Source organism: Symphalangus syndactylus, chromosome 18 (assembly GCF_028878055.3).
Source record: "Symphalangus syndactylus isolate Jambi chromosome 18, NHGRI_mSymSyn1-v2.1_pri, whole genome shotgun sequence".
Lineage (NCBI taxonomy): Eukaryota > Metazoa > Chordata > Mammalia > Primates > Hylobatidae > Symphalangus > Symphalangus syndactylus.
Genome location: NC_072440.2, coordinates 95,688,850 through 95,701,595, shown reverse-complemented (window position 1 = coordinate 95,701,595; position 12,746 = coordinate 95,688,850). Strand labels below are relative to the sequence as shown.

The window sequence follows — 12,746 nt, the reverse complement described above, 5'->3', positions numbered from 1 at the left end:
CTTTCATAATCTTTTCCCTACTTTCCCCAACTGACTATTACATAAAATTGAATGCATTCTTGGTCTTTTTTTAAAAAACCTGAATTGGGTTTTTCTTTCACTTATTTTTATTTCTAAAGTCACATATGCAAATGATTTGGGTGTTTTTAAAATGTATAGCATAAGATTTACAGGGTTCTATGTTTCTGAAGCAGCAGAATTGGATATTTCTCCCTAAGAAATGTAATTCAGTTGCCTTCTGCCAGTTAACGTCAGAATTGCCTTTCTTGGTGGTCACTGGTCCTTGAAAGACAAAAGGTCCCTTGGCTTGCAGGGGCATCTGAGTAGTCGGTTCCACCTGTGAGCTACACAAAGGCCAGGGCAGAGCCTTGTCCAGAGAACACCTGGCAGATTCCTGCCCTCTGCAGCGCTTCCTTGGAACTAAAAAGATTCCCCCAATGCACCTGTACATGCTTACACATACACCTGTACACATCCACATATTCACCCCCACACACCCACTCACAAACTGCACACACATACCCACACTCACACATACCTATACACACACAGCTATACACATCCACATATCCACACCCACACACCCACTCACAAGCCACACATAAACACACATACATTCAAATCACACACATCCATTCAAACCACACACATCATACTTATACACTCATAAGTCCAGGCCTCTTTAGTTTCTAAGGGTCAGCCATCCCCAGAGGCACCCTCTTCTCCATGTGCACTGATGTGAAACATATTTACAGCTCCCTAGTGGCTCCAATAGTCTATGCAAACCAAAGGCCTTCAGGATCCTGGAAGTTAAGGTCACTCCTCCATGGCGGAAGCCACATGGCTATCACTGGTTATGAGTGGGTGAGACCCTCCTCCAGAAGGACATAGTGGGTCCTCAGAGAGGAGGAGCTGCTGACTTTTAAGCATCATCAGATTCTGAAAGAAATGTTAATCTTTTGATCTGGAAGATGTCAGAATTATGACGCATTAATAATAAACTCAAAAGATAAAGATATAAAGAAAGAGAAAACAGGAGAGAAATGCAGAGCAATCACTGGAATGGCAGTTGCCATTAGGGTCACTGCCAACGGCCATGCTTGGTCAAGCAGCCAATGAGACCTCGTGAGCATCAGTGGTGTGAATGGCAGTAGAGGCACCAGGGCCAAAATACATCTGATGCAAACCAGCCAAAGGCACAGAAACACTAGAGCTGTGGAAGAAGTAAAGGAAGACCCAGGAGGGAACCCAGCAGAGCACAGGGAAACTTTCTACATCCCTCCAGAGGTCAGCCTGGGGCTGGCAGAAGTTACCAGTACAGCCAGACAGACAGCTCAGTGCTTCCCACTCTCCTCCTCTTTTGACGTCCTAGCCTCCATGTCTTAATTCTCAGAGAGACAAAGGAAGAAGTCATTTACTTAGACACTCAGTTCCTAGGGGCCGAGGAAGGGAAGTGGCAAGCTCAAGCTCACTTTACAACCGAAGAACAGACCCAAAATAAGAACCAAAATGTTCTCACGCTCGGCTGAGGCTTTTCACTTCCCCATGCTCACTCTTCCAGCCCTGGCTCTTCCTCACATGGGTAAAATGATGAGTAAGATTTAAAAATTCCCTTTACCATCCCCCGACAAGGCCAAAACCGAAACTTAATTATAAGCCACACTCAATAAAAAATTCCCAGCTTATTTTTACTTCTCAGGAAATTTTCTTTTTTAAATAACTTTGTCTCAGTGAAATTTGAGAGCCCATGTTTTTTGATGTTTTTTTTTTGGCTGTTTTGTTTTTGTGCCAAGCATGGTCATTTAATTCAGTTAATTGACACAATATAAAAATGGCCACTAATGCTTTTGATAAGCATGAGATGGGCCATGTCACCATACCCTCTAATATCCAAAGATAGGATATTCACTTGTGTCATCTGGACTTTGCCGACACAGTCAGTTCTTTTAGGCTTTCTGCAAGATCCACAAACCCTTCTTTGAGACTCTTTGCTCAGATGTGCTTCCAAATTCAGAAATGTCTTTTAGAAAGGTAAAGAGTGCATAAGCCATATATTACGTACATGCCCAGCAGGGTCTGGGACACTCATCTTTCTGCTGAAAAACTCATTCATCTTGAGTGTAATACATAAAAGTTATAGAGTCTCTGGGCCAGCTTTTGGTTTCAAATGCATGATGAAATAAACTTCCCATTTTCAGAGCTTTTTGGATTTTGGACTTAAAAATAAGCAAATGTGTATGTGTCAAAAAATAGCTTATGACCCCATTTATTACTTCTGAAGGTAGTCAAGGACCTGGATTTAAAACTGCAAGACTCCAGAAAAAAAATACATGTTTAAAAAATAAGAAAAAGGCTTAGGATAAGGCGATTGATCATATAGTGCATGTACAGTGCTTGATGCTGATGAGAATCATTATCCTTGTTACAGTCTAGGAAATAACGTGGCTAGGTTCACTTCAGGCATAAATCGAAAACTCGAAAGCTAGAAACAGAAGTCTAGAGGGGTTGACTATGTGGGGCTTTTTCAGGGACAATTCAGGAATGTGTTGTCAGAGAAAGGAGAAGTTTCATGTCATTTCCCGCCCAGAAAAACAAATAAAGAGGAAGCTAGAGGACGTAGCAAAAACTTTACAAACAAATTTTATTCAAAGGTCAGGCCAAAAGAAAGATGGATGTATATTTAATTCACATATTCCTCACAATATTCCTGAGACACAAACATTATTAACTTTAGTTCACAAACTGGAAAACTTAGCAAGCTTAAGGAATTTGCCCAAGGAAAGGGCCAAGATTCCATCCAACCCAGGTCTGTTTGCTTCCAAACACTTGCTTCAGAACTTCAAGGAGCAGATGTCACTTGTCTGGATTTCAAAGAGCTGTGGTAGCTGAGTTCTTGTCTCAGCCTTGGAAAAGCCACTGGTCTCAGTTTCTCTTTCTTCCTCTTTTCCCGTCTTTCCCTTTCTTTCCTTTCCTATTTTTCTTTTCTTTTCCTTCCTCCCTTCCTTTTCTCTTCCTTTTCTTTTCTCTTCATTCCATCCATCTACCTAGCTATCTAATCCCCCAGTTTCTGTGGAATAGAGGAGAAAGAGCAGGGGTGTTCATCAGCATGCACACCTGTCACTCTGTAAGCTGAGAACATAGTTATCTTGTGTTCCTTCCCATGACTGCAAGCTGTCCCAGGGAAGGGCCTGAGAAGTAAGTTGGATACCACCTGCCTCGACTGGGAGCGATCCACAGCTCAACAAGGCTGTATGCTGCACTCACTGCAGGCTCAGCTCATTACTTCTGTGTGGCATCCTCCGTCGAGGTGGGCTGAGCAAAGGACACCCTGAAGGACGTCAGCCAAACACAGACACACCAGTCATAGGGAAGCACTTGAAACACAAGCTATATTTCATTCAGTTCAAAGGTATGGAGGCTCCTCTGGCTAGCAGAAACTTACCACCTCTTTGAGATGAGTGTTCTGCCCAAGACACATGCTAATTAACTCCACGCTCCTCACATATGCACAGCTCTTATTTATAGTGTGGGTGGTACAGAGAGATTAGGCTTTGAAGGCACACAGATGTGGTTTCAGATACCAGCTATGCCACTTTTCTAATGAGGTGACATTCTGCAAATTCCTTAACACCTCTGGACTTCCATTTCCCCATCCATAAAATGGGGATAATACCTGTTTCAAACGTTCTTCAGAAGATTGCTAAAAGTGGGTACAAAATGTTTATCATTGTCCTGCCGACAATGCCCTACATGGCTCAGTAGGAACACAAGACTCAGGAGATCAGACAGCTTGTCAAAGCCCAGGCTGCTTGTGAGTGGGCAGCGTGACTACAAGACCCCGGGTCTTCTTGGACTCTCCATTTGCTCTTGCCCCAAACACAGCATGAAGCTTCTTACATGAAGTGACTGGGAGCCAGCCTCATCGTTGTGGCTGGAAAGGCCTGCATCTGGTTGCCAATGCTAATGAGAGAACTGGAAGAGTGTTGGGATAAGAGTGTGTCACTCATTGTTCCTCACGATCAAAAAATGATTGTGCATTTAAGTTTGAAACTCAGGAATCATCAAACCAAATAATGATTTTTAAAAAACAACATTAACTTAAAACAGAAGAGCACATTGCAGTAACCAAGGCATCTGTGAGGTCAACCTTCTTCTGCATTCACTGTGGTAAAGGCTCTGGAATATGGGAATAAGCTGGTCTCTCTGTGCCACTCCTGTGTCTCTGCTTGTCTCTTCCCACTGTCATCAGCCTCTTATCAGGATGCTCAGCCAGACAGTGGCTCCCATTCTGGGAAGGAAAACAGGGCTTCTCGCCTCCTTGAGAGGATTCCTTGAAAACACACTTGGTTCTCTGCATCCCAGCTCTCTCTTGGCAACCCTGCTAACTAAAACAGCTAGGTTTTGCCTCTTCACCTGTCACTAGAGGAAATGAGTCCAAGAGCTTATTAGAATCATCAGGCTAGATGTGGAAAGGCACTTTCAAGTCATCAAATCCAGTCTTCTCATTTCACCATCAGTGAAAATGAAGCACAGAGACCTGCTCCTCCCTTACGAGGAAGTGAGGACTGCAGCTGACAGCTGAGCTTAGGTGGGCAGCCTTCCAGGACATGCGTGTTTCTGTTTCGTGCTCCCTCTCTATGCAGCATCAGGTGTAATTCAGGTGGTGCACGGAGAGTACCCATGTGGAGGGAAATTGACTTTATTGAAATAAGAGTCGAAACAATACTTCCCTCTTCTCCTAGCACACTGCACTCTGTATAACACTGGCCAGGCTCCACTGGGCCATGTGTTTCCTCCCCTGATTTCCCATGGAGGGAGAACTACCTGAGGGCAGGGGTAATGTCATATTGATCACTGTATCCTAGCACAGTACAGAGCAAGAACCCACCCCGTACATATTTGTCAAATGAATAATCTCATTTTTATGCTTGATCCATCATAAAACTGCAATTAAACTCTTTGGGGCACTCCATTTCCCCAGTTTCATTTAAAAAATCTAATTATCTATGCCATACAGAATTTTTATTAGAAAGTGAAGTCATTAAATAAGCAGACACCAGACTCAGGCCCTGAGATAATTGCAAATAGAAACGCATCTGTCTGCAGCGCTAAGCTGGACCTGGTAAACACACTGCTGGGAAACATGGCACCCATTCTCAGCACTTGGATTCGTGGGGGAAATGGGATTCTTAGGCCAGGGAAATTAGGCTTCTAAATTACCCAAGAAAGGCTAATGGGCAATTCTATAACTGCTTTTCAATACCTCCAGCTTCCTAGATGATAGCTGTACTGACAGACTGAATCCCAGCACCTCGGGAGGCCAAAGCGGAAGGACTACTTGAGCCCAGGAGTTCAAGACCAGCCTGGGCAACATGGTGAAACCCCACCTCTACAAAAAGTGAAAAGATCTTGGTGGTGCACACCTGTGGTCCCAGCTACTCAGGAGGCTGGGGTGGGAGGATCACTTGAGCTGAAGAGGTCGAGGCTGCAGTGAGCCATGATGGCACCCCTGCACTGTAGCCTGGGTGACAGAGCAAGACCCTGTCTCAAAAAAAGAAAAAATAAATAAACTGAATCCAAGTCACCTTTGTATTTGAAGAGCCATCCACCCATATGTTCTGACCTTGTTTCTCCTGTCTCTGTATCCCTGGAAAGCAACTGTTATGCTTTCCATTCATAAGTTCAATCGTAAAATCTTGGCCTGCTTAAAGGTTCAGTTTATTTCAGTGACAAATCAGCAATCCATTCTTGTGCAAAGGAAGCTACTTCTAGCATCATCAAACATTTTCCTTTAACTCAGATGTGTCAAACTCCTCTTCTATTTATCACTTAAAGAAATAACATCCCAGCCAACTGCAGAAGCAATTCTTAAGGCTGTGGTGAGAGCAAAATCCTAATAAACTCTCTAAATATTTACTAAGAGACTGAGTTACAACACTGACCGGTTCCACCCCTGTTAAAGTCTGTCTGCATTCTCCAAACACAATTATTTTAGGTCACTGACACGCCAGCCAAGGAAACGACAACACTGTGTACTACAGCACAAAGAGCAAGTAGAACCTAGCTTTAAATTCTGGTCCTGCCACTTCCTAGCTTCTAGGCACAAGGCAAGGGACTTTACCTTTCCCCGTATTCTTAACTGTAAAATGGGGACAATAATACTAATGTCATAGAATTGTAGTGATAATTGAGAAAAATGTATATTAATGTTTAAAGTAACTTAAAAAAAAGAAGTTCAACATGCTCAGAATAAAAAATATGAGGCATTCATTTTAAAGTATTCTCACAGATAGAATACGTTTCTAAAACTCAGGGTGTTTGCTGCCACTTCAAATTTGTTCTCCTTTGAAAAAAAGAGTGTTGGGGATTCGTGCATTGTTGTGGTATTGTAGAGCATAGCTTACCTAGTGAGCAATAACTTGAAAATTAACCAGCAGTGCTAGGAGCCTGAGCATGGGCAATTTTTAACCTTCTCAGATAATGAATGGATCTCCAAAGGCTAGAATTCATCCAAAGAGCTTTGTACCATGGTTTTAAGGGGACCCAGAGGTCCAGTAACTGAGAACGCTTTTCTAATCAATGTAACTAAATAACAGCAAGTCTACTGTGAGGTGGGCTCAATGCCAGACCCTTTAAATACATAAGATCATTTAAATCTTAGAAGGCAAGTATAATTATTGCAATTTCTCAGATGTAAGAATTGAGACCCAGAGAGGTTAGATGCACCTTCAACCACAGTTAAGGCAAAGCAGCAGTGGAGTTTGAACTCATGCCTGACTCTTAAGACCACTTTCTTTCCAATCACCATGATGCCTTGTCAGGTAATTCATGCAGCTCCTGAGACAAGATTTTAACCATGATGAAGTGGGAACCGGAGACTTCTATGAGAGGATGAGTCAAAACTCAGTGAGAAAGGCAGGCCTGGCTCCCTGCCATGCTTCTCTCCCCTGCCCTGCTCACAAGGGCTGATGTGTGGCTGGCTCTCCAACCATCACTCCATTGCTCCTCAAGTGGGCAGTGGAAGGACAAATGTATTTCAGCCCCAAAGCACAAATCACCTGATTCACCCCTCATGGATGACCTAGTCAAGTGGCCATCTCTGGGCCCTACATCAGCCTGCCCTTCCTTTTATCATACCACCTAACTGTATTACAAGGATCTTTTTCCATGACTAAATTTTTTTTTTGAAAACAGAAATATTGCTCATTTTTTGAACCCCTAGTTCCCAAAACTATATATGGTACAGAGCAGATACTCAACAAATGTAAGGTACATAAATAAATTAAAGGATTCAACATCAAGGCTAGGCAAAATGCCTCTGGAGGATGCCTCTAACCCTGAGATTTTACAGCTTAATTATTCCTAAATTGGTTTTCAATCTCTGGACAGTGGTCCAGGTCTCTCTTTAAGATTGAGATCTCCCAATAGAACTAGGACATTATGGGTCCTTCAGCCTTTCAAAGTGTTCAAAGCATTCCCGGTAGGCTATTCTATGCCATCCTAAAAGAACACGAAAATGTGGCCAATAGTATAGATGCTGTCAACCCCATTTTAAAGACGGAGAAACTGAGGCTATATGAGTGAACTGACTTTCTCAGGACCAACACTTGACACTGAGGCTGCTGATTCGCTGGTCTTTTTGTGCTACCATAATACAAGCTCAGCTTATTTTTAACAAACCTAGAGCATGGCAATGTGAAGGGACTGGCAGGGAATGGAAAAGAAGAGCGTGTACTGAAGAAAAAAACACCAGGGAAGGGAAGGAACAGCCTCACTGGAGAGTGTCACTCACAGCTGACAGTGGGTGCCCCTATGGCCCTGGGGAGCTATGAACTCCTTGCCCGGGGCTGGCTTGGGAGGGTCTACTTGAATCTGGGTCCCTGACTTATCTAGTTGCATCTAGGCCTGGGAGTAAATGCAAACTGAATTCTTCTTGGTGCTGAGTAAAAACAGGAAGTCACAAGTGGCTTTGCTCTGCTCTCAGCTGGGGTCCTCAACAGTTCAGGTCAAGGGTACACTTGGGACACTCCAGACAGCTTCCTGGCAGCTCCCTCCACAGTAGTCCAGCAGGGACAGGAAAAGTGGAGACACCTTCCAAAGAGCCTCCTGTAGTGTGGGTTTAGGCAGCTGGACTAAGGAAGTCCCTGTGATCCCTCTGGGACAGGACCAGGGAGCCCAACAGAGATGCGTGTATGTCAGCTTCATCACTTTTCCATTCATTCAACCAAAACTGAGGGCTGACTGTGTGCTCAAATCAATGTGACCTTAGGGAAATAACTCACTTGCTCTGAGCTTAGTTTCATCATCTGCAAAGTGGAAAGAGCCCCTGCCCCACGGGGCTATTGTCAAGATGAAAGGAAATAACACCAGTGAGGTCCTTCGCCACATTTGTTATCTATTTTTAGCACTGAGGCAGTATGCGCCCACTATGTGCCCAAGCCCATAATGCTGCTGCTGCCCCCTTCACAGAGCCAGAGCCCAGAGGCAGGAGGGAATGTGGGCAGGTCTGTTTCCACCTCGCTTTCCCACTCTCCCCTCACAGGAACCCAGGGCCAGCAGGAGGTGAAGTTCTGCCAGCCCCCAGCCTGGGCCCAGAGCCCATGTTTATGACTGTTTATTTCAGAGCAAGTAGAAAGGAGAAATTAGAGCCATGAAAGACAGGACAACGGACCAATAAAAACCAGCTCCCAGAAGAGTCAGAAGGAGGAAGACAGGCAAAACTGTCACCATAGCAACACAAGACAGTCAGAAGCACGCAGGAAAAACAGCCCCTGCTCTGCCTCCTGTCTCCACTGCAAAGCAAAGCCCTCAAACCCCAACCGGAGATCAGTGAAAGCCGACAGCGATCCACCCAAAGAACTCTGGTACCCAAGCGCAGACCTGGCTAGCAGCCACTCTCCTCCTGCTGCCCCAGCACAAGTCTTAGCCTTCCAGGGTCCCAGATCAGCATTCTGTGCCCTGGGGACTGGACACTGTGCAGATGGCCCAGGTCCCATCCAGAGGAGACAGTGACTGGAGACAGAGAGGAAAGTTTCTAACAGGGAAAAAAGGAGGGTCACAGAGCTTCAGGGGAGATCAGGGCCCTAAACTCCAGCCCCGTGACCCTGTCTTGGGTTCCCTGGGGAGCAGGCGGGTAAACAAGGGTGTGGGAGAGGACATCAGGCCCTGGACCCAGAAAGATTGCTCCATCAGTTCTGGACCTGGCACCCCCAAAACAGTGGCTGGGGGAATTCTGGGGATGGGTGGGGAAATAGCTTTGGAGGCCTTAAATGACAAAGATCTTGGCCCTGGTCTCTGGTGACACTGGCTAGCAAGTAGGAGCAGCTTGGAGGAGGACCCAGGGACGGGCTGGCCCATTTTGACAGAGAATGTCTCCTGGCAGACAAGACAGGTGTCTCCACCAAAAAGCATGGCTGGCCTGGGACCAGCATTTTGGGAAGTGGGTCAAATTGTTCCCAAAGCTCAGTATCGGAAAAGTGCCTTCTGCCAAACTGGGGTTCTGGGTTCTGGGGGAGGAGACAGGGTGACGGCAAGGTGTGCTGGGTCCTAGGCACAGCAGCTTTCTGGCTGGCTAAGAACGTCTGTGGCAGGTGGCAGCAGAAGGGTCCAGGTGTGCAGGGGCTGGGGAGGGAGCTATCCCTCCCTTTGGGGCTGTAGAGAGTACCCAGGAACCCCGGGCCTCAGGTGGTGGGAAGGGGAGTGTTAGGGGTCCCCTGCAAGAATGGAGCTTATGATACCTGGGGGTGGGGGGTAAGTGAGTGAGGGACGAGGGAGGGTGGTCTGGGAAAGGAACACAACCAGGAGGCAGCCCTCTCAGAAAGAGGGCAACGGGGCACAAAGCCGGACTCCGGCCGGCAATCGCTAGAGAAGGGCTCCTGGACGGTGTCCTCCACTCTCCCTCCCTCCCAAAGGCTGCAGGGGCGTCCGGGAGGAGAAGGATGGCAGGGAGGCGCCCGCCGCGCCTCGCGGTGCCCCGCGGTGCCCCGCGCAGGCCGAGCCCCGCGCCCGCAGACCCCCGCCCGCGCCCCTGCCGCGCCCCCAGCCGCGCCGCGCTCACCGAGTCGCCGCCGCCCTGCTCCGCCGCCGGCTCCGCCGCCGCCGCCGTGTACGCCTCTCCCGCGGCTGCCTCAGCCTGAGAGACGGCCTCGGAGCCCCGCCCCGCCCCGCCCCGCCCCGCCCCCAGCCCGGCTCGCGGCAGCCGCCCCGCCCCGGCCCCGGGGGATCCCCACCCGCGCTGTCACCGGCCGCGTCTTCACCCTCGCCTGGACAACCCCATCTCCTTGCCTGGCTCTGCCCTCTGCTCCCAGGAGTTGGTGCGGACCCGCCCCAGCACGGTCGCCCCTGCCTCTTCTCAGCCTTGGCCACTTGGCCTTGCCTTCCCAGAGGAAGCCTGAACCAGACCTTTCTGTTTCTGCACACCGAATTCCTCCACACCCACGGCTGCCCTCCAAGAAAAAGGAGAAATCCCCGCAATCTCTAGACGCATATTCACCTTCAAATTAATGCCCAGCCAAATCATCCCAATCCCTAGGCACACTCCAAATTACTTGAGATTCTGAACCCAGTCTCGCTCCCAGTCCCTTTCTGCCCACCCTATTAACAGATCTCCAGTCTTGGGGCCCGCAGTTATCCGATGGGACCACCGTAAAGTCTTCCCAAAGGCTCAATCCAAAAAATGTAATTAACCTCAAAGAGTAAGTCTGCAAAAACACTTAAAAAATTCTATGATGCAAAAAGAAAGTAGTGGGTTACAGCATCATTGACGTGATCATTGTTCTAAAACATCTGCCATGGAGGCTTTCTGCATTAGAGAGAGGGAGATTCAGGAAACCAGAGAGGACTTAGCAGTGCCAAACAGGTTGTGAGTCAGAGCTCCTGTTGAGGGGAGGGAGAGCTCCTGGGGACCCCGGCTTTGGCTGCTTCCTTTCCCAGTCCATCAGCCAGAACATCATGAAACGTGTTAAATCCCCATAGTGTGCCAAGGTACGTGCCCGAAGCTGCATGGGTTGGGGCCCTGTGTGGGCTAGGATCACAGGAGGCGGGAAGCATCAGGAGAAGGTGGTCAGGCCCCTCTCCTTTCTGAGATCCAGGGTGTTTCCCCTGCGAGGACTTGCTGCCCAAGCTTCCTTTGCGCTCTGAAAGGCTCTCCTGAGCTGCCCACAGAGGCTCTTGGTCTGTTTTTTGGCAAAAATTCACACAAGGCAGGAAGGCACTGTCTAGTTAGAGTAAAATATTTTCCCACTTGGAAGGGGTCCTTAGGACCAGAAGAAACACTTTCCCGTTCTCTTTTTGAGTTTTCCCCATGCCCTAGACCAGCCTCTGTTGTCAATTCCTGCAAAGGTGTTTTGTTTTTGTTTTTGTTTTTGTTTTTTTGAGATGGAGTCTCAATCTGTCGTCCAGGCTGGAGTGTAGTGGCGTGATCTCGGCTCACTGCAACCTCCATCTCCTGGGGTTCAAGCAATTCTCTTGTCTCGGCCTCCAGAGTAGCTGGGATTACAGGCGCCTGCCACTACACCCTGACAATTTTTGTATTTTTAGTAGAGACGGGGTTTCACCATCTTGGTCAGGCCGGTCTTGAACTCTTGACCTCATGATCCACCCACCTTGGCCTCCCAAAGTTCTGGGATTACAGGCGTGAACCACCGTGGCCGGCTGACAATGGTGTTTTATCTGTGAGTGGCTCTATGAGAAAAGCCTTCTTGCCATGAGGTAAACCATGTCTACTACAGACACACACACACACACACACACACACACACACACACCCCTAAAATTTTCTGGCTTAATCTGTCCACCTTGAGTTTGGCCAGGTTTTGGGAAGAGTGAGGACCAATCAGCCACAAACACCATTCATCCCCATAAAACACTATCATTTCAGACCATGAGAGGACTTTTCACTTTACACCCATCTGTCTCTAATAATACAGCTTAAGTTTGTGAGTAGACTATTTGATGTATGAGATTTCACTTCCACACACTTAGAGACGGCTTCTGTTTCAATAATTGAGGGATACCTGCATGGTATTGCCCAGTCCATTATGAAATAATAGGGTTTTCTAATGATCAGTGTGGAATTTAATAATTGAATGTTTCCTAAGACACAATTACCAGATGAAAGTCTTTTAACTTTATCAGTAATAACAAGTTTAAAGGTTATTATAATAAAGATTATAGTGAAATTAAACTGCCATTTAGGAGGCAGGTAAGTTGAGATTGAATTTCAGATGGTTGTCACTCACAATATGTTTGCTAAAACAAACCTTAATATCTTAATTAAATTAAATGTATACTGAGCTGTTCTAGTTTCAAGGACATCTTTTTCATGTATTTATTTTTTTAAAAGAGATTGATGAAGCATGGACAAAGTGCCAGGCACTGTGCTAAGTGATGGAATAAGGACACAGTTCCCTGGTCTTGAGGAGGACACAGGCAGGCTGCCTGTGGAAAAAGACTAACAGATATTTGCCGTGCGGACCCAGGAAAAGAAAGAATTCTTTGTGATTGGGGAAAACTGAGAGCAGATTCTTGAAAAGCGCAGCTTTAAGCTAAAATCGGAGGTGGGAAGCTACACTTCAATAGGCAGGAAATGGGGAAAAAGACACTCCAAGTAGAGAGACAAAGTGGAGGCCTGGGTGAAAAGTGGTCTGGGGCGGCCAGCGTACCAGGGGGATCCCTCAGTGTGGGACAGAGAGTGAAGAGCTAGAACATCAGCCTGAGAATCTGCACTTGATCCTGGGAGCTCCTGG

At 47.0% G+C, this 12,746-nt stretch overlaps 1 protein-coding gene across 2 annotated transcripts in view; it reads right to left on the bottom strand.

Moving 5' to 3' along the window:
• CYRIA (CYFIP related Rac1 interactor A) overlaps nucleotides 1-10,158 on the bottom strand; it is a 110,800-nt gene extending 100,642 nt beyond the window's left edge. The window contains exon 1 of one of the 2 annotated variants that reach the window (XM_055251861.2): nucleotides 10,058-10,158. The gene's annotated coding sequence lies outside the window, so the exon portion shown is untranslated. The remainder of the gene's footprint in view (nucleotides 1-10,057) is intronic. The other variant, XM_055251862.2, reaches the window with a different exon arrangement.
• Between the last annotated feature and the right edge of the window lie 2,588 nt (nucleotides 10,159-12,746).